Source organism: Protopterus annectens, chromosome 1.part2 (genome assembly GCF_019279795.1).
Source record: "Protopterus annectens isolate FY-2018-M chromosome 1.part2, PAN1.0, whole genome shotgun sequence".
In the NCBI taxonomy this organism is placed as follows: domain Eukaryota; kingdom Metazoa; phylum Chordata; order Ceratodontiformes; family Protopteridae; genus Protopterus; species Protopterus annectens.
The window spans coordinates 853,860,014-853,884,535 of NC_056727.1; the positions used below are offsets into that span (position 1 = coordinate 853,860,014).

Genomic DNA, 24,522 nt, shown 5'->3' on the forward strand with positions numbered 1-24,522 from the left:
AGGTAGGACCGCATTCCCAAGTTTTGAGGCAGTAAAAGAGTACAGCATTTAACCAGTTGCAAGGTTAGGTTTTTCAGCTTTCAGCATCATTGTGTTTTTGGATCTTAGTGGTATGTAGTCAATACGGAGGAGGGGGGCAAATTGAAGGCTTGTATATGAGTGTATGTGCAGTGGTTAGTTGTGAATAAGTCAGGTAGTATGAGAGTTCTACCCACTTTAGCTGTTGTAGAGATAAGCAGTGGTGCGCTGACTTTTTTGAATTTATTACAAATTTGGCAATCTTGTTGTAAAATGAGTCCAATTTGGTTTTCAGGGAGGACTGGATATTAGTATGATTGGGGCACAATATAGTAGAGATGGTAGCAGGAAGGATTATGCTAGAGGTTTTTTTAGCAGTAATATTAAGGTAGTATTTGTGTCTGTAGAGGCTACCTATTTTTATGTTTTTTTGATGTTGCTATGGATATGGAGGTTGAATGTTAGATTTTCATAAATAATAACTCCTAGTAGTTTGGTACTTGGAATGACTTCAATGAGAGTATTATAACAGGATTGGACAGAAAAATAATTCTTGTTCAGAGCCATAGTTTTTTTGGGGGGGAATATTAAAAGTTTGGTTTTGTTGGTATTTAGAGCAAGATGGTTGTTTCACATCCAAGTTTCAGTTGACGTGAAAGCATTTTGGGTAAGACGTTATAACTCAGATATAGATTTGGCATTACAGATGATTGTAGAAGGTTTACCTTTACAAAACCAAATCAAAGTGTTGTGATTGCTCATACTAGTGAATCGTAACCACGAAAATGAAAATAGCAACAGTTTTAAATGTTCGAAAATCAGCAAATCGAAAAGCAGATTCGCTGATTTTCAAACATTAATATCGAAAAAAAATCTAATGAAGTGTAAAGCAGGGGGCAAACCCCACTGCACTCGCCACACCCCGCCTACTTTAATATTCTAACTCCGAGATCGCACTACAGTGGGGAAAGGGACCATCTTCTGATCCCCACTATAGTGCAATCCGGCCCAAAATGCTGAATGTGCAATGAGCGAATGTCACTGTGCAGTCGCTCATTGCACATTCAAACCTTTTTCCATTCAGTGTTTGCAAACTTTGCAAACTGCCTTTTGGACAATTGCTGTTCGCCCATGTGCATTACGCACACATGAAGGTAAACCTTGTAGAATCATCTGCATATTGGGTAACTGTGCCATGGGTAAGGGTGGTATGGAAGTTGTTAATGAATATACTGAAAGGGAGGGGACCTTGTATAGAGATCCTTGAGGTACACCTGTGGTTGTGTTGAGAAAAAATGAGGAGTATTGCCATTTGGTGGATTGTTGCCTACTGGCGAGATAGTCTGAGAACCAGTTTAAGGTATGGGGTGAGAGGCCTAAGCTGGTGAGTTTTGTTAGCAGAAGGGGATGTATAACCATGTCAAAGGCCTTAGAGAGATCTAGGAGCAGTGAGGCGACTACAGAACGGGCATCACGAGCCCTGTTTACCGTGTCCATAAAAGATATGGGAGCAGTGCAGGTACTATGACCTGGCCTGACACTGTGCTGTATGGGGGACAGTATCTGGGTTTGGACAAGGTAGTTATGAAGTTGATTGTGAATACATTTTTCGAATATTTTAGAGATGGGAGAGAGGATAGCGATGGGTAGGAAATTAGAGATATCAGAGTTGTTGCCACCTTTATGGAGTGGAAGAACAAATGCTTTCTTCCATATGTTTAGTATACTGGACTCATGAATAGATCTGTTGAGGAGTATGTTGATAGCATAAGCAGTGGAGTTTGCAGATATTTGTAGAAATTCAGCAGTTAATTTGTCTGGTGCGTTAGTACAAGGTTTGAGTTTATGAAGTAGTTTTTTATAGTGGAAGTTGGTACAGGTGAGAATGAGAATAGAGGAGTAGTAGAGGAGTGTGATGTGGGAGGTTCAGGTGGGTAGGGGGTCTATAGGTGGGAAGGTAGTGTTTAGCTATGGTGTCAATAAAATATTAATTGAAGAGTGAGGCTATCTCAGTGAGAGTTTTTTCTAGATTAGGGCAAGGATTGTTGTTTTTACCTGGATGAAGTAGAGAATTGATTGTGCTCCAAATTTTCTTTGGGTTTAGTTTGTGTTGGTCTTATAGGTTCATAGATTCATAGGTAGGTACTAGGCTATTGGGCTGAGGGCCTACATAAGCCTAGCCAACAAGGTTCCCTGGCTTACGCCACCCAAGAAAGTTATTTTCCTGTGCCACTATCGAGCAGGCTTAGGAAGGTTTTTTTTTTTTTATTTTTAATTACTAGTCATTGTGCCTGGTTGTGGAATTGTTTATACTGAATGAGGTTGTTAAGATTTTTATTTTTTTTTTGCTAGGTTTTCCAAGCTTTATCCCTAGCAGATATAATTTGCTTCGTGTGTGTGGTAAGCCAGGTTGCCTGTTCAGCTTTACCCTTTTTAGTTGAGGTGGGGCTAAACTATTTAAAATTCTAAGAAATGTTGAACTGAAGAATTCAACAACCTAATGAATAGGGAAATATTTGAGTGGGATCCAGTTGATCCTTTGTACAATTTCATTAAAGGTGTTGGGGGAGAAGTGAGATAAATCTCTGGTTTGCTTAACTTGGTGTATGTGCTTAGGACTGAGGTGGTCTCACAAGTTACAAAGGCTGGTAATTGGTCACTAATACTGTTAGGTTGTGTGCCGGAGGAGATTTTCTTAATATCGGAGACGAGTATCCATCCCAGAATAGAGATGCTGCCTGTTTTATTGTTGGACCTGGTTATATTGGTTATTAGTTATGTATAGTTATATAGGTTTATGTTACTGGAAGGGTCCTGATTAGAAACATCAAGCCAGTTAATGTTAGCCCCTAGGATGATGGTTTTGTTTGTAATGTTATTAGCTGACCAGTCATTAAGTATAGAAATGTTGTTGCCTGAGGGGATGCATATGATTATGATACAAAGATTTTTACTGTTATTAGTTTCTAGAAAGCATACTAGCATCTCTGCTGTCGAGAACTGTGGGGCAGGTTTTGTGTACTGAACTACAGTGAAGGTGTTTGGGTATATGAAGGTGATACCTCCCCCTTTTTTATGTGGTCTGTCTATTCTGGGGCAGTTGTAATTGGGGGTAGGAATTTGGCATCTTTGATATTTTTTAATCATGTCTCAGTAATGGCACTGAAATATGGCTTGTTTTTGTCTAACCAGGCATTTAGGTGTGGTATTTTATTTCTAATGCTTTGGAAATTAATAGTGGTGAAATGTAGGGACTTTAAGGAGGTTGGGTGGTTATAACAGGCTGGAGGGGGGACCAGGGTTTGGATGTATATTGCTGCATTGACTTAGGGTGTGCTGCGTGGGGAGATTTACATGTTGCAGTTTATTTTTAATATTGAGGAGCTTGTTTAGAATTGAGTTTTTGTTGTGGTTTTGATGGGAGATGATTTTAAGTTTAATTTGTAAGATTAAGTATGTGGCATATAAAGTACAGCCTAGGGAGGAATAGCAAGGGAGAGATTGTATAAGTATGGTTGCTGTATAAGTAGATTTGTAAGGTATGTGGGTTGTGTGATGATATGTTAGTTGTAGAAGGAGACAAGAGATATGGAGAGAGCAGAAATAGAATAGTTTTGGAGGTGAGAGACATTTTATAGGATTCCATGTTCTTATGTGTGTGAGTATGATGTTGTTTGTAGGGCTAATAAGGTGAATGGCAGTGATGGTGTTATAGGTAGCTGTGGGTTGGATAGGTAGAGTATTGAGTAGAGTTAGAGAGATAGGATAATAGCAGTAAGTAAAAAAAGGAATTGTGTGAGGTGGGAGGAAGTAATATGAGAGCAGAGTAGATGAAGTGTAGAACAGTAGTATTTGGAGGTGTAGAGGATAGAACAGTGGAATAAGTGAGAGGTGCACAGATAGTAGATGATGTAGGAGTGGTAGGAGTTGGTGGGTGGAGTAATGTAGGTTAGGAGGATGTAGTATAGGGAGGAGGTTGGATAGTAAAGTAGTCTGAGTTAAACGAGGATTGAGGGGTTAAAGTACAGGTAGGAGATAGTTGTTGTGGGCTGAGCCTATGTTCAATTAAAGTAAGGTAGTACAATATGGAAAGTAAGTATAGGAAGAGTGCAGGGAGAGACACTGGTTGGTTGAAAAGTAATGGGGAGGAGGATAGTGAAAAGATGACTGTATTGATATAAAGGGAAATGGGGGGAGTGACCCACTGTAGGGTGGAGCAACTGGTTAACTATAAAGGAAATGATGTCAGGGGTGGGTGGGAATAGGGTGTTAGGGTGGGGAGCGAAGTGATCCTGAGCGTAGCGAAGGCGAATGAAGCGGGCTGAACCAAGGAACTCAGTTCAGAGCAGACAACATTGCTAATGGGAATGAGTCAGCAGAGACCCAAGATTACCTCAGTACAAATAAAGATTTAAAGTCCTGCAAAGAAAATGCAGGGGGTGGGTGCAGGTCCTCGAATTTTAGTCTCCGCTAGTATTAAACAAAGTTACAGGAATACAAAGATATTTAAATGTAAACCTACTCTGGGTGCTTTTAAGTCACAGAAAGCTGAAACGTTTGAAGAGTCCTGTTAAACTGTGAGGCAGCTTACAGATAGGTCCAATGAACAGGGATAAGCACACTGCTGCATTTTAATGCTAGTATAAGTAGCTGCTAGTAGACTGACTGCAAAAGAAAAAAAGAGAAAATAAGCTTATACATTTGGACCAACAGCAGCTCAGATGGGTCAAAAAGTGGAGATGTGTCAGTCTACATCAGCGATGGATATACCTCTCAGATGGTTAAACGGGAGCATGAGTTGGAATTTATACATGTGCAAGTCACCCTTACCATATCCTAACTAGCTGTAGGACACCATCTGTGTCCCAAGAACCTTATACCTAGACATATTGGAGATACTCACATTCTACCAAATACCCTATTCAAAGGGGACTTTAACTACCAGCCATCTTTGGAATTCCAAAGCTACATAAATACTTAACAGACCCACCATTAAGTCCAATTGTAGCAGTGAGAGGGTCAAAAGTAGAACCACTAGCTGCCTATTTAGGTTATCATTATAAAAATGTATTGGTAAAAGAGCAGCCTATTTTAAAAGACTCATGACATCTATTGAGTTTATTGAATGAGGTGGCTTGGAAGGGTATTTTATTATGAACTGTTGATGTCATTAATTTATTTTCAATGATTCCACGTAAGACAGGGTTGCAATTTTTTTCAAATGTTTTGTACAGAAACAGCCTGATGACTAATTTAGAATGTCAAGTAATTTTATAATTTATGGAATTAGTTTTAATGAACAATTTCATCTTTTTTAAAGGCAAATTTTACCAATGAATCTCTGGTGTCACTATGGGGGCAAAATGTGCCCTATCTATGCTAATTTGGTTTTAGCAGAATGGGAGCGCTGTTTTGTTTTTGGCTCTCCATTCAAGAAAACTATATATAGATACTATAGATACCTGGATGATATTTTAATTTTATGGAATGGTGATACTAATTTATTTAAATGTTTTATTGAGTATTTATAGACGACTACTGAATATTTTAAGACTTACTTCATCTTTGGATATTGACAGTATCAATATTTTTAGATGTAAGTATCACAAAAGATAAGTTTAATAGAACCTTTAGATGTAATATTTTTTGTAAAATGACATACTCAGATATATTTTTACAGTATAAAAGTTTCCACCCTTTACACAGACGTAAAGCACAGTTAAAGGGCAGATGGTTAGACTTTCAAGACTCAGCCTCAGGCCCCCAAAACTTGCAGCAATTTGTTTTCAGTTAGTAGCTGGTCTAGTTTCTCTTTATTATTATCTCACCCAGAGAATATAGTATTATTGTTGAAGAGAGGAGCAATAAATACAGAGAATATAGTATTATTGTTGAATAGAGGAGCAATAAATACAGAGAATATAGTATTATTGTTGAAGAGAGGAGCAATAAATACAGAGAATATAGTATTATTGTTGAAGAGAGGAGCAATAAATACAGAGAATATAGTATTATTGTTGGAGAGGAGCAATAAATACAGAGAATATAGTATTATTGTTGAAGAGAGGAGCAATAAATACAGAGAATATAGTATTATTGTTGAAGAGAGGAGCAATAAATACAGAGAATATAGTATTATTGTTGGAGAGGAGCAATAAATACAGAGAATATAGTATTATTGTTGAAGAGAGGAGCAATAAATACAGAGAATATAGTATTATTGTTGGAGAGGAGCAATAAATACAGAGAATATAGTATTATTGTTGAAGAGAGGAGCAATAAATACAGAGAATATAGTATTATTGTTGGAGAGGAGCAATAAATACAGAGAATATAGTATTATTGTTGAAGAGAGGAGCAATAAATACAGAGAATATAGTATTATTGTTGAAGAGAGGAGCAATAAATATTTCCCTATACTTAATGTTATACGGTATACAAAAAACATGTGTGTTAAACAATGAGGTTTTAAATGAGTTGGAAACAAATGAGATTAAAGTTATATATCAAAAAATCATACCATTAGAGCAATGACAATCCCGTACTATTTTAAGCCCCTAAGGTAAGGAAGATAGTAAATAACTGTTGGGAGACAGTGTTTAACAATGGACTTAAGACCATTGTAGGTCTAAACTGAATGCTGTGTACAAGAGAGGAAGGAATGTTAAATGCTCAGTTTATTCTTATTAAGGCTTTGTGTTCTCTTTCTTTTTGTTTTACTTTTAATATGTTTATTTTCTTTATTATGGATAGAATTTATACAACTGAAAAGGGTGGGGACTATGACACTTTATTAGAATTTAAGGAATTAGTGTGGCAAATTCAGTTAAATGCCACATAAAAAACATGAATCAATGAAACAATTTCTATTTCAAGTTTGTTAAGAATGAGAGCTATGATTATGCAACCAAAATGTGACTCACAAGTTTTATGTTTTAAACATTTTATAGGGTGTAATTTTTGGCATTGACATGAATTACCGACTATCTCTGTCCATCAGGGCATAGGTATCGAACCAGGGGTGAATTTACAATTTTCCATTCACTTGTCCATGTTATGCTTAAATATTGTAAGGGGGGATTTTGCTTTACATGGATAGAGAGCCTATTCCAGAGACTGGAAATTCTCTGAAATACATATCTGTGCTTCCAAAATGTGCTATTTATGCCAAAAACAAAATTCAAGTCTTTGGTTTAGTAATTCTGATGCTGTTTTTTTGCAGATGTGCAAAATATTCAACAGAGCCGGGTCAAAAGATGCTATATACAACAGGCAGAGGTCACCTCTCAGTAGTCTGTATGGAGACAGGATTTTGAGACAATTCATATAAGACATTGTGTTTACTCCCTGTAACCTTTTTGTAAAGCAACTTTGTGGACAGTCCAGTTTGTATGTGTGTCTTGACAGGTGTTTGCCAAAGGAAGAATTTAACTGTATGATAGGTCAGATGAGGGCAGAGTACAGTGGTATGATGACTCCACTGGACCTAGATGCCATGCCCTTACTTATAAGTTGAGCAACATAGAAAGATTCTGTTACTACCTGGGACAGATGTTGGTCGAAGGCTAGGTTACTATCTATACGAGTATCCAGATCACTAACTAGTGATTCAACTCTTAGGGGTGTTTTATGTGTGGTGCAGTTTCTTGGGGTGTTTGTCTTCCCAAAGCAAATTCTAATGCATTTCTTGGCATTGAGTTTTAAGCTGAGACACTGATGGCAGTCATTTGCCTCTCTTAGATCTCCCTGTACAGTGTTTTTGTCTTGGTGATATTCTATGACTGTTCCCGACTTACAAACATCTGTGAATGTGGTCTACCAGATGCTTTTTGACATTGGTTTTGACCTCTGAGAAGTAGATGACAAATAAGTGTGGGCCCAGCAAGGAGCCCTGAGGGACTCGACTGCTAACTGGCCTCTTTGTGGAGATCGCCTCACTGATCCTAACCTCTTGGGTCCAATCTGTGAGCCATCTGGCTATCCAGCATATTATAAAGGGGTTTCATGCCTAGTTCCATAAATTTGTTAATGCCTGTAAGGGGTATTGTATTAAATGCCATAGCCGCGTGAACAATGCACCACTTTACCCTCATCCATTGCCTTGGTGACCTTTTCAAAGAAGTCCATGAGGTTCAGTAGGCATGATCTTCCTTTGACAAAGCTAAACTGGGATAGATCCAGTATCTGGAGGTCTCTTATGTCTTTGTTGATCATATCTATGATACTTTTGTCCATCGCTTTGCAAAAAAGAGTAGTCAGACTAATGGCTTTGCAATTTCTATGTTCTGTTGATGGTTTTCCCTTATGAAGGGGGATGACCATTGTAGTCTTCTATTCTTGTGGCAAAAAGCCAGTTTTTGAGGCTATAGTTAAATAGTGACTCCAGTGGCACCTGATAAATTGTATTTTAGATTATTTAGGAGGCATCTTGGGATGTTACTGGGGATAATTGAGGCTGTATTTTTAGGTTTAGTGAGCACAACCAAGACATGCTCTCCTGATATATTTGGAGGGTTATGTCTGAGTGTATTTCTTAGTGGGTGGCTGGAGGTGACTGGGGGGGGTCGGTAAAGACAGAACTGAACTTGACAGCCAACAGGTTTGCTATATCATCAGGCTGAGTGGATGTGGTACCATTAATCATCAATTCAGCGCAATGTTGTGTGCTGCCCTTGAATGTTCTGACATAGATGAAGAAGGCCTTATGGTTGTATTTTGCCTGGGAGGCTATCTTAACCTTGAAGTTGTCATTATTTGACCTAACTAGTCCTCTTAATAACCTTTTTAGTTTGATGAGTGAGTTTTTATCTTTATGGGGGTTACACATCTTGATTTTTGCTGTGAATTTTTGTTTTGTTGTATATCCTGTTTAATTTGGGATGCCTCTAGGGCAGTTTGTTTCTGGAGTTAGTTTACATTAGGTACAGCACAGTTGTTCTTGTAAGTACTGCAGCATCAATGCAGCCATTGGCATGGTTGTACAGAGTTTCTTTCAACAATTCTGCATAGTCTGGTATGTTTTCATGGTTCAGGGAAGCATTAAATTTTGACAAGCCATTGCTTAATAAAAGGTAACTTGGCTTGAGATAGTTCCTGACTATTACTAAATTTACTGGGGTTATTAAGTTGATTTTGATTTCAAAGGAGACAGCTTTATAGTCAGACCTTACTAGAGATGACATTTGTGGGGGAGGGGATGCAGCATTCTCCCATATTTGTTAGTACAAGGTCCACTACATTGGAACCTTTGGTGGGCGTATCCACTAATTGGTCTAGGATATTTGCATTTATAAACTCAGGAATCTCTGTGTTTGCAAATGTGAGGACATGTGAGGTTCCCTCTCCAGAGAAGGGTAATTAAAGTCCCCCATAAATAAGGTGTTTGGTTGGGAGGTAAGTGTCTCCAGTAGGTCCATGTATGTACTGTGAGTTTACTGGGACATGGAGGGTGACCTGTAGCCTAGTTAGGATGTGGAACAGGATTTTATCTATTCATGTGGAGAAACTCCAGCATATCATCCTGTTTAACCAACCTAGATGTATGCTTGTTATTGATGTATAAAGAGAGACACCTCCACCTTTAGCCCCAGTTTGTGCATCTAGTGGTCTAAAAGTGTAAAAGTCACTGAAACCTTGTACTGCCAGGATATTCTCTGCAGCTTTAAATTATGTCTTGGTAACCACACGGATGTCTATGTTCTTGAGGGTTAGAAGGGTTTGGAGTAAGTGTATTCTTTTTTGTTGAGGCTCTTGGCAATGAGCAGTAATACCATCGCATTCATGCAAGTTGATTTTGCTACACTGTTAGGTTTGTCAATTTGCCTGAAAGAAGGCACTATGGGCATGGATAAAGTTTTAGCAAGTACTCAACAGCCTAGAGGGAACATGTGCAGACCATGCTTGGTAAAGCAATGTGGTTTGTTAACCATGTCCTTCCATGCTGACAAATATTGGATCCCTGTATAATGACACCAAAAACTCCAATAGTTGTTATTCATTCATCTTTTGTTCATATTATGGCAATATCCTCACTGAAGTCAACATGCTGTCCAATGCTAGGCTCATACCAGCCTGAGTCATGTAGTCCACAATATCCATAATGTCTCTCATCACCTAGTATGTGGAAGTATGTCTCAAGTCATTTACAACTGCATGCGCTATGATGGAATCATACTGATACCTGTGATGTGATGACTTGAGCGCATGTGTTATTTGGCAGATATTGACTCCAGATAGGCAACTAACCATTATCTGTTCCTTGTTCAGCCTGGTTAGATGGCATCAGTATGTCTTACAATGGATTAGTCCTGGGAAGTATATTTAGCTTCCCTTAAGGGCTTTATGTTTGAGTCTCCATTTAGTGAGACTGTATGTGTGGTTGTAGGTATTTTTTTTTGCTGAGTGCTTTTGAGTTTGATGAGGATCAGCTTTGCCAGTGGGTGGTCTAGGTAATCTTTGCTGTTTAGGAAGATTGCATTTAAGTGCTTTAGCATATGTTAGTCTGTGTGTTTGTTGCGGGTATTTTGGGTTTGGTTTTGACAACTTGATGTGTGCTTCTTTGCAAGAGTTTAGCCTCCAGTGACATTGTGTAAGTATACCTCTCCCATACAGTATCTGTTATTTTGAGGATTAAATTACTGTTGAGAAACATAAGGTAATTACTACATTGTCTCGAAATACTCATATCCACCAGGCTGGTTACAGAGAAGTTAAGAAATTACACATCCAAGCTGTCCAGTCCTTTAATTGGTGAGCTACAAGGTAGTAATGTACTGGGGGGTTACAGAAGGCTATTAAAGGTCTTTTAATGGGGCAGACTAATACTGGCACTTTATTGGGCAGAGTAGGCTAAAAATCTTAACTTTTACTAGCTTTGGTGGCTGTAAAATAATAAATTCTACTAAATCTAATGGTATTGACACTCAATGCACAAACTAGCTGCTTTACATATATGGCATATAGAACACATCACTGTACTGCTTTGAGACAGCTCCACTGGCTTGAACTGCCCAAACTCCTAACCTACAATCAGTTCTGCCTCTGTCATTCTGTTACCTCCCCAATAAGTGTCCTGCCCTTAAAAACCTAGTACAACATCACTCAGCCAAAAGGCCTCTTAGATCATCAAGCAAACTACTACTAGAAGTCACCAACAGCTACAATAGCTTTGGAGATGTACTATATAGTAGTTCAGTGGTTGCAAAGTGGAACTCTCTCCCCGTTAGCATGCAAAACACATCATCCAGAGCCTCCTTTAAAAACCTCATTAGGCAAAATCTAAAGCAAAGTTGGCAGTGCCATGATTGCTCCCCAGGCTAGTGAAAGTGGATAAGGTACACATACTAAACCTAGAGTATGTGATAATAGTTTTCACTCTTACTCACAAACATTGGCTAAGGTACAATGCATGTACTGTACTTGGGTACTATGTATGTATTCTACCTATGTTCCAAATTTCAGCTGTACGCCATAAATCTATTAATTACCTTTATTTTTAAATTAATATTTTCTTGTTTGTTCTCTCCACTGTAACTGTTGATGTGCTGCATACCACTGTAAATCATGTTTATTGTAATTTGTGTGTATACTGATCATGTCTAAATATCTAAATGCATCTGTAATTCTTCTATGTGGAGCTTTTCCTTCCTGGGCCTCTGCTGAAAAAGGACCTTTTCAGCTCAGTCAGACATCCACGGTTAACAAATGTAAAATAAAAACATAAAAATAAATGATGCTTTTTGGCACACTAGGTATTTGTACTGTACTTACTGTTAGACAGGGTACAGTTTTATGGATGGGTCATTATAGAACATTTGCATTCTTGTTATTTGCTTCTGAACAGGGCACTGCTAATCACACAACCATTTAAACAACTGGATAGAAATCCCTTACAGTGGTAATTTCAAGGCAAATAGTTTAACAGCAGTAATAGTTGCAGAAAAAAAAAAAAAACAGTTTTTAGTTAAAAAAATCAGAAAAATGCACAGCTAAATCAAGATATCAGCAGTGATTCTAAGTTAAACAAGTGTGATTGATCAAACACTACTGGCGGTGTTTATTGTGTGCCGTATTATCCCCTCATATTCATAATCAACACAAACATGGTTTGATTGGTTTCCTTTAATGTTATTTATATGTGAACCTGTTTGGAAATGATGATTTGATGTGTATTGATCTGGATGTTTGATAGGCAGATATGTATGCCATGGTTGTGATTCAGGGTGAGTTTGGGCATCCTTCTGCATGGTATTGTTGGGATTAGACACTTTTGTGCAGCATTTGTTATGCTTGTCCATCCCATGTTCCTGTATTTGAAGTTTATTTTAGCACTTATTTATGAAAGTTCCACTGTTATACTTATGGTTGGTTTGGGTATATTATACCCATCAACTTTAGAGGATGGATTTTTACATAATTTACATTTAATTTTAGATAGTATTAATGCAGGATTGGTAAAGAACTATGTTCTGTGCACTTTAGTCCTGAGGTCTTATTGTTGAACAATCTTGCAAATTTATGATATATTTCATACTACTTTGTTGTTTTTTAATGAATAGCTTTTGTATTTACCAACCTAAGGAAGGTCTAATTGGTTTGTAAATATATGTGTTGTTCATTTTTTTGACTGATATGTTGTTCACGTCAGTGGTACCATTTATATGATGTGACATGATCAGTCTGTTTTCATACATTAGTTGACATGAGTTATAATAGTTTATAACAATTTCTATTGTTAGTGTCAGAATACATGTTTGAATGACAGACATTTTCATGATCTATAGGGAAATGTGTCTATATGCACAATGGTGTTTTTATATATATATTTTTTATACCACTTGAATAGGCCCATTTTATTATTTTTTGAAATTAATAGTTCATGTTCTTATATTTTTAAATATAAGGTAGATTGAGTATTTGCCTTTCCTTTTATATTCCCTAAGAAAGATTTTTGGTAGCGAATGTTTTGTTATAAACAGTGATATGTACTTCTCTATATTATATAGTCTCTCTATAACTGTCAGCTAATGACAAATGAGTAACTAAAAACAAGTAATACATATGACATGCTTTCAGATTCTTTGTAAGCTGCTTAGTTGTTTTAGAATGTTAGATACATTGTATATATGAGTCAGTGGTTACTTTTTTGATACAAATGTATCCTCTAGGGGCTGCGTGTTACTATGCAGCTGATTCAAATGATGTGATGTCATTTTTTAATGTTTTATGTGATTGGATTACACAAACTTTTTAAATGCTTGCTGCAAGTATGTTGTATGGTCTGATGAAGCTACTTAGTGTAAGCGCTTTCCGTTTATAATAAATACGTTTTTTATATTTTTATGTTCGTGATTTTTCAAATACTGCCATAGTTGTTGACTGCTGCTGCTGTTTTTCTAATTTGGATTTATTCTCGTTTTACTAGTGGTCACAACCATTTCCTCTTGGGATCGGTTATTCTGGTGTTTTTTATGTAAATATGTAATGTGCTGCAACCACAATATGTAAATGCAATGTGCTGCTACAGTATGTAATGAGCTGCTATCACAGTATGTAATGTGTTGCTGGCAGAGTATTTAATGTGCTACAACCACATTATGTAATATGCTGCAACAAAAAATATGTAATGTACACACTGATGTGATAATAAGGAGGCAGAATGAGGGTAAGAAGAATGTTAACTGGGACAAATAGCTTGCAGTGAAGTGTGGCCACCACATAAAAAGATGTCACCAATTATGTAAAAATGGTAAGTGATGGCAGAGGTTTTAAAAACTATGGAGATAATAAAGAGAACTAATAGGGTTAGAATAGAGAAATGCACTGGGTTGCTACTCCAGTAGGAAAGGACAGTAGTAAAAATATTGTACAGGGAAATAAAGGTATTATGCCCCACAGCAGTGTCAAACAGTACATCAAACACATAATGCTAAGTAGGCAGAGACAGGTCAGTTATCCAAGACACAGTCCAAAACAAAACACTCTATTCACCAGGTATACTACAAATGTATTAATACAAACAAACAAGCAAAGTCTTTTGCATACAATGCTTCATCAGGTTGTAACACGAAGGCACATGCATCTCAGTTTATATATGCAATCTAATCATGTGATATTAGCCATCTGGCTAAAGTTTCAGCCATATTAAATATATAAAATCAGCAAAATTGTCTCATTTTTAGAACATATTTTAAACAAACATATTCACTTACACCAGGATATGTCAGTATGAAGAGTATCAGTCCATCTATATTAAGCTAATTTTATTTTTCTAATGAGATAACCACTTCTGATATTGTCCAAAATAACTTCTTAGGCTGTAAAGTTTTAAAATGTGTATCCTCATTCTTATTTATATGTTTAAACAAAGCATTCATCAAACAGTAATGTTGAGAACATGGAGGGAGAGAGACAGAGAAGTACTCTATGAGGTTTTATTTCAAAAAATCAATTATATTGTTTATATTACTAAAAAAGTCAGTAAAAGACTGAATAAGATGAATGATAGTGACAATACCATTAGAGTAGCTTGGCAGGTAACTAGCTGACTCATACAAATAGTTTATTATTGATAACTTTAATGTGAGCTACATTTAAGGCTTGATGGGTTGGAGATATAGTGGGGAAGTGAAGACAACAGTAGTAAGTCTAAACCTCTGTTATTTTCCTGAGATAAATATCTTCTTTCTGAACTATTCCGTAACCAAGTTTTTAATGTGAAAGCTTTTGAACTGTTATAAAGGTTGATAAATATTTTTAAAATTCTTGTTTAATTTCTTGCTCTGAAAATAAAATCCTACCATTTGTACACCTGATGTAAGGTATTGAGACATTGGTGAGCTTTTTGATCATGCCTTTGAATAAGGAAAGGCCCTGCCATTGAGTAACATTTTACCTTTGAACTGAGAAGCATTCTTGCTGCACCAAGGAGGATGCCTGAATTCAAGAATAAAGAATTGCCTTCAGTAATTAACTAGTAAATTCATATATTTCTAGGAGGATTTAGTGTGAATGAATGCATGGGATGAACTAGACAACAGCCGCCACCCTCCCACACACACACTCTGCTTTTTCAGGGACTAACCATACTTTTCAGCCCTTAGATTACACAATTACATATACTGGTTAAACTGATTGCTACCCCATGTTGACTTTTGACTTTTGACATCCCAACTTTCCAAATTTCATTCCAGATAATATTAAGGTAAGAACACGCTTTGCACCTTTAACTTACTCCTTAATACAGTTATTAAATGAGGTTTCCCGTGGAAAGGATAAGTGGTGAATGAACCTGCACTCTCCCTCCTTCTTCTTGGGTTCTAGACCCGATAGGGAAACTCTAAAGTAACAAAAAGGAGGATTTGAGAAAGGACCCAAAATTCTACCAGCCATGGCCTCATTGTTATATATAGATATATAGATACATTAGACCTATAAATAGAAATTAGGGCAAGTACACAGTAAGATGACCTGATGCACCTCCTGGCCTAAATTAAAGTGACTGCATATGAACCCTGGATCAAGGACAGTTACAATAACCAGCACACCAAATACCAAGCACAATGCTAAATGGAGACTTGCATGTCTAACTTTAAAGGAAATGGGTAAGAAAGATTGAAGTGGTACCAGTCATCTGCCCACCCTTTACTTAACCACGCCTAAAGGCAAGTTGACTACTTTGATGGGAATTTATCTCACATGTGCACAGGAACAGCTGACAGCTAGGCTGATAGAAAATAACAGCTGAAGAAAAAAATATTTGGTGCCACCAAGCTAGCATGTCTCAAGAACTGTATGTAGTAAATGAGAAGAAGGGCTTGCTTGACAAAACAGAAAGCTGTGGATGTACTATTCTTCTGTACTGATCTAATATATTCACAGCTGTCAAGCTTCCATCTCCAGAATGTGAAACACTACATGTCATAATATGCCAAAGAGGCAGAATGTGGAGCACATACTAATAGCGTACCAGCAACTTCAACCACAAATATCACAGGATAGCTAAAGTATGTTATCTTATTCTTATAAAAAGTTATTTTGGTGAATTAATATGATTCAGTATTATTTACCAAAAGTCTTAATACTGAAGGTGTGACAGACTTTCAGTGGCAAGGAGACAAGCATATTTTAAGATATTAAAAATGAACATTTTTCATAATGAAATACACTTGGGAGGTATGTATAACACTAGAATCATGATTAAACTAACCCATTAAATACCTTTGTTTTTTTGTCTTGGCTACTCTCAGGACCACAGAATAAACCCAGTGCAACAGGGAGCAACTGAATCAAATCAGGGACAGTTTTAAATATTGCTTTTATAACCATACAGAGTTGCTAGAATAGGTGGATAGCATTATTGTATGTCCCAGAAGAACATATAGAACAAATCACCAGGCATGCTACCAAATAGTGAATGCCAGCTAATGACTTGATAGCAGCTACACACTAAATGAGGAGCAGACCATGCATGTGAGGTAAAACTCTGAGCATTCGGTGATATTCTGAATAAGTTGACAGGTGTCCAACTAAAACTAACATACTCACTGCCCTGTCCCACACAGCCAAAATACAAACCACAGCAACAACAGCCCCTGGTATGAGCATGCAATAGCAGTAGACAAAGAAATACTTTCCCTAGCAGGTATCAAACTTCATACCTTAGGCACCAGAGGCAAAACTACTACTGAAAAGCCTAAGCCGAACTGACAAGTGAAACGTTCACTTCATAGCTATACTCCTCTTGCCAGAATAACACAAAAAATGAACTTTGAAATCTCACGCCGCTTTAATTTATGTATGCATAAACTTTCATGTAAACATGCAAGGAACCCTTACCCTGAGCTGTCACTTAGTAACCAACACCCTGCATTTCCTAACAGCCCCTCAGCTGTCTAAACATTTTTAGGAAAGAATTAAAGAATCTAGCTTGTCACCTGAAAGCGAGCGCTAACTAACATTTGGCCTGCAGGCAATCAGTCGTAGGACACTGGTCTCTGAGTGAAGACACTGTATAGAGCAACTGTTCTCTGATAAAGTGACAATGAACCAAAGCAGACCAGGAATTAAATACAAATAAATACTAGGTGCAATATTTAAAGTGGATAACATCAATTAATGTTTAAATTAGCATGGAGCTCTGGTGTGTGGAGACATTGTTGGAGTAATGTAAGTAGGATAAACTGCCAAATGAATTTGCAGTCTCTAGTTGCATATCATGACTGAGTATTTAATGAGACCGGTGTACTCCAGCTACTACAATATAGTACTTCTATGGTGATGATAAGGCAGGATTTAAGAAGGAGTGTGGAATTCCAAACTTAGTGCCTCTACAGTCTTAGAAAGTTTTATGAAGGATTCTATTCAATATGCAGGAGAAAATAGCTGAAAGGGATTTATTTCAGAAGTGCTGCACTTAAAACCAACTAATACAAGAATTAGAAAATATCCAGTTATAATTTGTTAATATCTTTTTCTCTATTGCTGTATTACTAGATACTTGGTGTAATGGATACTGCATTTGGAAACAATTATGGCACATACTTTAGAAAGGATTCTTCAGAAGTGATGTATGTTCTGTAGAAATAGTATGATTGGAGGACCTAATTTCAACCATAAACATTGTTATCACAGAATATCAAATCTGCAGATGCCAGGTCTAGAAGCCAAGCAACACTGTAAGTCACAATTTCACAAGCTTTTAGTTTGAGCATACATGTGGAAAATTAAATTGCAGTACAGAGCAGCTTACTACCATGATGACATACTTGGAAAAGTCCACTGCAGGACAACTGCTGGGGAGACTATGGTGGGACTGATGGTTTGTGTGAAAAAACTGATGGAATCCACCAACAGTGAATGCCTTGTCATTCCATTGTGTCTTAACTTATCTTTAAGGTGACCTTTGCTTTTTATATTAAAATATGATAATGTGAAGGGGGATAGAATGTATTATTTTCTTCTGGTAGAGATCAAAGAACATCAAACATGTCAGATATCATTAGCAGACAAAATGGTAAGTGAGTAAATTTTATTCTCAGATCAAAGAGAATTCATTTCTCTGTGGTCTGAATATAATCTGGCCTTCTACTTTTTCTTGCCTCAATAGCATATGAAGCATTACACATTTTTTCATCATAAGTGTGTGATTCACTCAATTATATTTGGGTGTGCTTTTATAGATCTAAGGAAAATCACACGCTACATTTTGGGGAGATACTTTTGAAGATTTCATGAGCTATCTTTGTAAATTCTGACAGCTAGGCAGTACAGTTATATACAATCTAGGAAAAGTCATTTTTGTAAAATTGCATATAATGAAATACATTAATATCCACAGCGGTCTGATCAGTGATTAGTGTATTTATGATATAGAGGCACAGTTATCTGAAAATGTTCATTGCCTACATGGCTTCCTCGATGTTTTTGAACAATTTCATATTGTAGAGTGTTGAATGATATTGAGATACTGTAATAGTAACTGCTAAGGATGCAGTCAGGCTAAGTTCACAGTATCTGAGTACGTCTAATATGAGTTTACAGGAAAAAGCACTGATCTAAGTGACTACTTTCTCCTAATAATGATAATATATTATAATACTTTTGTTTCAAGCTTAATGCCTCTAATAGTATGAATTTGTGTTTACCATATTTCTTAATGTCTTGATATGGAAAATGGACTGATATAAGACAAAACAGTCATGCAAGACTGTTTTACATGGTTTATACATGTATGAAATCTACATTGTCAGATCAGTCGTTTGGGTTACTACAGCATGCATTTTATTTTTTTCTCTCTGTGATCTCTGTGTAGCTGTCCAAACATGCAAAAATATTTCATGGCAGTCTCTGTCACTCATGTGGAAGATGTCTTTCTCTGTCAATGTTTGTTCTCTTCTGATCTGTATCTATAGCCCAAAGCACAACCTACATGCTGTCACACACAGATATCAATAATGCAGCCAATTCCATTTTTCTTGTTGCTCCACCACTGAATTTGGTATACCTTGTTGTGCCCAATCCTTGCTGTATGCAATACTCAGCAGGTGTTTGTAGTGAAGTTAATGTGTAATGTTAATACCACTGAATATGTTATGACACATTTCTAGATGAACACATAATACACGCAGAAGTTTCTACTGAAAAATTTTCTAGACAATAGCAACTATGATAACAATTGGTAACCCTTTGCCCCTTCCTTATTCAAACAGCCAATAGTCACTTAAAACTTACATTTGGAAACATGAAAAACAAATGATTTAAGATACAGCTTTTCCAAAATTCTGCTCAGTTTGTTGTCATTATGGCAGTTAGATCTCAACAAATATTTGTGTATTTACAACTGACTATAAACAAATCAGTTCCTAGAATATGACATTATATATCCTCACAACTGACTTTTGGACCTTTCTCTTACCTCAGCTAATGGAATGGCTGGCCTTTTGTTACCACTGCTGTGGTCTCTGCTATATTGTATACAATTCTAAAATATAAGGAGACGGAAACAACTAGTTATCTACTTTCTGTTCTGCACCTCCATAGAAATGTGTTTACTGCACTTTGATAGCTGAAGAAGTTAACTTCCAAATAGTAATCACTTTTTCACAAGCCTGATCTGTGGCAAAGAAGGGATGAAGTACTGACTCTGACTCAGGTGACCCAGGTTCAGTTATCAGCTCATAATGAGGATATGGCTGATCACACCTCTGAAAAGGGTGGAATTAGACATGCATGAATGCAGATGGTGAATTCTCTATGATAAACTATCCAGCAGAGCCAAGAGGACACTCAGAGGAACATGGTACAAGAAGATGATGGAAACTTTGATTATGTTACTCTCAGAAATAAGACCATTCCATACTTGCCTCTTGGACATCAGAGCAGGAGGCTAACATAGTATACAGCAAAAATCCCAATGTCCTTTGTGGATGGGGACATCACGCTGGGGGGCTTGATCATAATCTGTAGGGAAGGAATGGGCATATGAGTCTCAACCTTGGAGGAACTTAGAGGAGAAGAGAGTAGCTGCAGGGAGGCTAAACTGTTAGAAGGGTACCCAGACAAAATAGCAGTGATCCCTTTTTCACATGCTGCCAAAATGCTAAGTCATTGCACATATAAGACTGCAAAGTAAAATAATAAATAGTGTAAATTAGGAGTGAAAATGACAACTTGTTTTTCAAAACAAGAGTATTCACACTTTTTCAAAACCCAAAACTCATGCAGATGAGCCATACATAGCAAAATTCTGAACATCCTGTGTGGACAAGAACACCACTCTTCTTTTAAAAAAGTTTGAATATGGTAACCTGTTTTTTAAATGCCTGTATTGAATTAACACTTGTGACACTGGCAAATTTACATTTATGCAAAAGTAATCAAACTGTATTAACAAGTTCAGGTTTTCAAACATTATACTTCACATATACTGCCATATATCATATAACCTAGACAGCGTTACATAAATTATTCAATTCCTGCCATTTGTCTTAAACAAGAAAAATCTTTATTAAACCATCACAACGTAGGCAATCATACATTTATATAAATGAAAATAAACTACACTGACACAATCCTAGTTGCAAGCATTTTGCATCACAAACCATATTGACACACTCTCCATTACAAACACTATGCATCACTTATAATCTACCCAATCATTTTCAGTCAAATATTACATAGTTCATTTAAGTCTTGAATTCTTTTAAACCTCATACCTCCCTTGTATGTTCCTCCAATTACCATTTTTCCTTTGTAGTTTGCTCCTAACCTGTTTTGATACACAAAAGCTATTTTTAAATCCTGATGAAAAAAAAAACTGCTCTATCTTCTTTTCATGATGGCTTACATCCTTATCATTTCATCCTGTCAAAGGAAAAAACTTCAAAGACCAATACACGTAAGGTTCAGATAAGGCACATTTAATAACTTGCTGCAAGGAGACAAAAACATGCAAATACAGGATTTTGCCTAACTACTAACAGAAAGTATGCTATTCTTCTACTGTTCTACAAGGCATTGCCTTCTGTGGTTGACGTAATCAAACACAACTTTCAGTATTGTTCTACAGCAGATGTTACTCAGATTTTTCTGCTGACATGACTGGATTTATGAAAAACATTTTGAGAAAAACAACCTGGCCTTAGTAGGCTCTAGCCCGTTACAAGCTTCTATTGTGTACTTCTATACATGTGTTACATTTCAAGGTACTTTTCTAGCTCAGACATAAGCAAGTGCTGATTGCAGTTCATATTTTCAAGCAGTCTTTGTTCTGGTTATCTATAGCTCCTGCAGCTGTGTATTTTCTCACAGCACAAGCGGAACTCCTTGTCTAGGTCTTATGCATCTATTCATTATTTTCCTGACACAAGCAGAGATTATCTGCTTTCCTGTAAATTTCCAAAGCATAAGCAAAGATTATAGCTGTGCATATTTATTTCAATACAAGGTTAGAAAGCTTCTGCAATTCATACAGATTTTATGCAGTGTGAAATAGAATAAATGTGTTAACCCTTTTCAAGCCTTAAATGCACTAAGCATATTACTAATACATATTTTTCTGACATTTCCCCCCTTTTCATACCTTTATTCTACATTCAAAATAAACATAAACAGTTTTTTTCTTTTCCTAACCTCTTCCCACTTAGGATTTGCAGTTAAGAGAGTCATTCAATTTAAACTTATGAAAGCATTTTTAATCTTTTAACAGTTCTTCAAACTCAGTACTTTGATATAGGGTTTCGGAAACTGACATGTCTATAAAGTCTTTAATCAGTCTTTTCATGCAGGGGATGCCACAGCAAACACATACTCCCAATAGGACCATTTCTACACAAATAGCAATCAGAATGTTCATTAGGATAGTACCCCACCCCCCAAACCATTTCTGGAAAAAGTCCATCAGTGGGTTTGGTCCTGGTTTGTTCATGTCTGACACTTGCTGAATTACCTCAAGGTGATTGTCTATCTCGTGTTTATGGTCAGGAATATACGAACAGCACTCCTCCTGGATTAAAGCGCAAGTACCACCTCTCGCCGCTAGGGTGAAGTCGAGAGCCATGCGGTTTTGAAGCACTACAGTTCTCATGGCATTCAGTTTATCAGTCACCAATTCAAGAGCAGAAAAAGTTGCATTACTCATTACTTCGAGAAGTTTAGACAGTTTTCTCAGCTCCCAGATCGATTTTGTTGCTCCATATGCTGGTAATATGCCTGCCCGCGATATAACAGTATCACTCAAGTCCATGTGTGTCAGTCCATCACCTATAGAATGATGGTTTTTCCAGCACACATCAATTTGCCCCACTGGATTTACAGGTTTCTTTACGGGTTTCTTGTCGACCTCTCGGACATTCCGAATTTTCCCTCAAGGCAAAACTGCAGTGTGTCATATGGCCAGAACCAGGTAGCCCAAAAAAACAACTGCTGGACCAATTCTCAGGTAACCACTTGTATGCCTTTTTGCCACATACAAAATAACAATCCTCTGCTTTAGTAGTAACTTTACTATGAATATGCACTTGTCCTGCATGAAACATTTTTCTATCAATTATAGACAGTTGTTTATAGAGAAAAGAATTATGTTTTACTTCAATTGTTTTTTGCATCAATTCAAGAAATGAATCATAGTTTGTATTAGAATAAGAACCTGCATTGTTAGCTTTAGTGTAACATTTATAAGGAACAGTCACATTGCAATTGCTCCAACCCACCTGAACAGTATCATTTTTATAAAAACACACAGTTCCCTATTGTGAAATAGACAAGTGCAATGCTATTTTATCTTGTGATGTAATGGTTGAGGTATCATACATCATTTTCCCAGGTCTCGTTGACCCCTAGGGGGAATACAGTCATTAATAACCCCCCGTATGTTGTTGGCAAAGCTGTGCAAATCCAGCAATTTGAAACATTGAAAGTCTCAGCATACAGATATTTAATTGCCTGGTAAGTGTTGAAGTTTGGGTGCCAGTCTATGAGTAACACTTCACGTTTAATCAGTTCAGTTTGTGTGGCTAGAAAAAGGAATGGCCACAACAAAAAGATTATTGTCACTTTTACAGTTAACAGGATGATTATGCAATACGTCTGAGGAAATGGTTGTTCTGCATTCCTGTTTTTTCTGGATTCTATCATTTTTGCTCTTGACATGTGACAAGATTTTTATCCAGTTCAAAGTTCTTAACTAGTTTGCAGTGCATCAGGTGGATCCACGAGGCATGCTCTGTGATCTTGACTGCAGTGGGTGTCGACGGAAGCACTTGATATGGGCCTTCACACTTTGGTGACGTCCAATTCTTTTTCTTTATTGTCTTCATCTAGACCCAGGTTCCCAGATCCACTGCCACTTCTGATGGTCTGGTTTGTTCTTTATCTAAAACAGAATTTGACTGCAACAGATGTTTAGAATTCAGCAAGTTTTTCATATAATTTGCCAGTGTACAGTCGGCTTCCTGGTCTGCGGGCATGAGAAGTTTCCACTGAGGTATATAATAAGCCCTTCCAAATAGTTTCTCAAAAGGAGTCAATCCAGGGGCAGACAGTACACCCAATTTCTCTTTGTTTCCTCTATAAACTTTCTAAGCTTACTCTTTAAAATCCCATTATGCCTCTCAACTAACCCTGCAGATTGTGGATGATATGCACAATGATTCTTTAAAGAAATACCAAAATGCTTACGTAGCTGTTGTATGGTTTGGTTTACAAAGTGTGTACCGTTGTCACTATAGATCCTTTCCAGAATGCCGAATCTAGGGATGATTTCTTTAACGAGGATTTTCACTACGGTAGCCGCATCTGGATTTTTAGTCGGAAAGGCTTCCACCCATCTGGAAAACATATCTATAATGACAAGACAGTACTTCTTATTTTCACATTTGTTCAATTCTATGAAATCCATACAGATAGTATGAAATGGATATGGTGGTGTAGGGAAACTCCCTTGCTTGGGCTTTAATGCCCCTTGTGCATGATGTTTGTTACAAACATGGCACATTAAACAAAATTTTTTAGAATAGTTTAAGAATCCATATGTCATGAACACTCGGTTCACCAGCTGTACCATCCCCCCTGTTGAGACATGGCATTGCCCATGGCTCAACAAAGCTGCATATCTAAACAAATTAGATGGTAATATCGGTTTCCCTTCTTTAGAGATGTACAGCCCCTTTTTGAGAATTGCTTCTCATCTTACCCATCTTTGCTTTTCAGCCTGCGTAGTAAGTGTCTGCATTGTCTTTAACATTTCTAAGTCTAAAGTCTCAGAGGGTTGTAATTCCTCATTCAAAAGAAATACTTCTGAAGCTGCCTGTTTTGCAGCTGTATCAGCTTTTGCATTACCTTTTGAAATCCTATCCTGTTGCTTGGTATGAGCTGTGCATTTACAAATAGCTACTTTCTGAGGTAACTGAATAGATTCTAAAAGATCTAAAATAAACTGTGCATGATTGATTGGTTTGCCAGTAGATGTTATCATTCCTTGATTTTTCCACTGTTGCGCAAAAACAT

General features: G+C 37.0%; 1 protein-coding gene across 5 annotated transcripts in view; it reads left to right on the top strand.

Moving 5' to 3' along the window:
- CHRM3 (cholinergic receptor muscarinic 3) overlaps positions 1-24,522 on the top strand; it is a 3,548,735-nt gene that overhangs the window by 1,354,786 nt on the left and 2,169,427 nt on the right. The gene's annotated exons all lie outside the window — the stretch shown is intronic.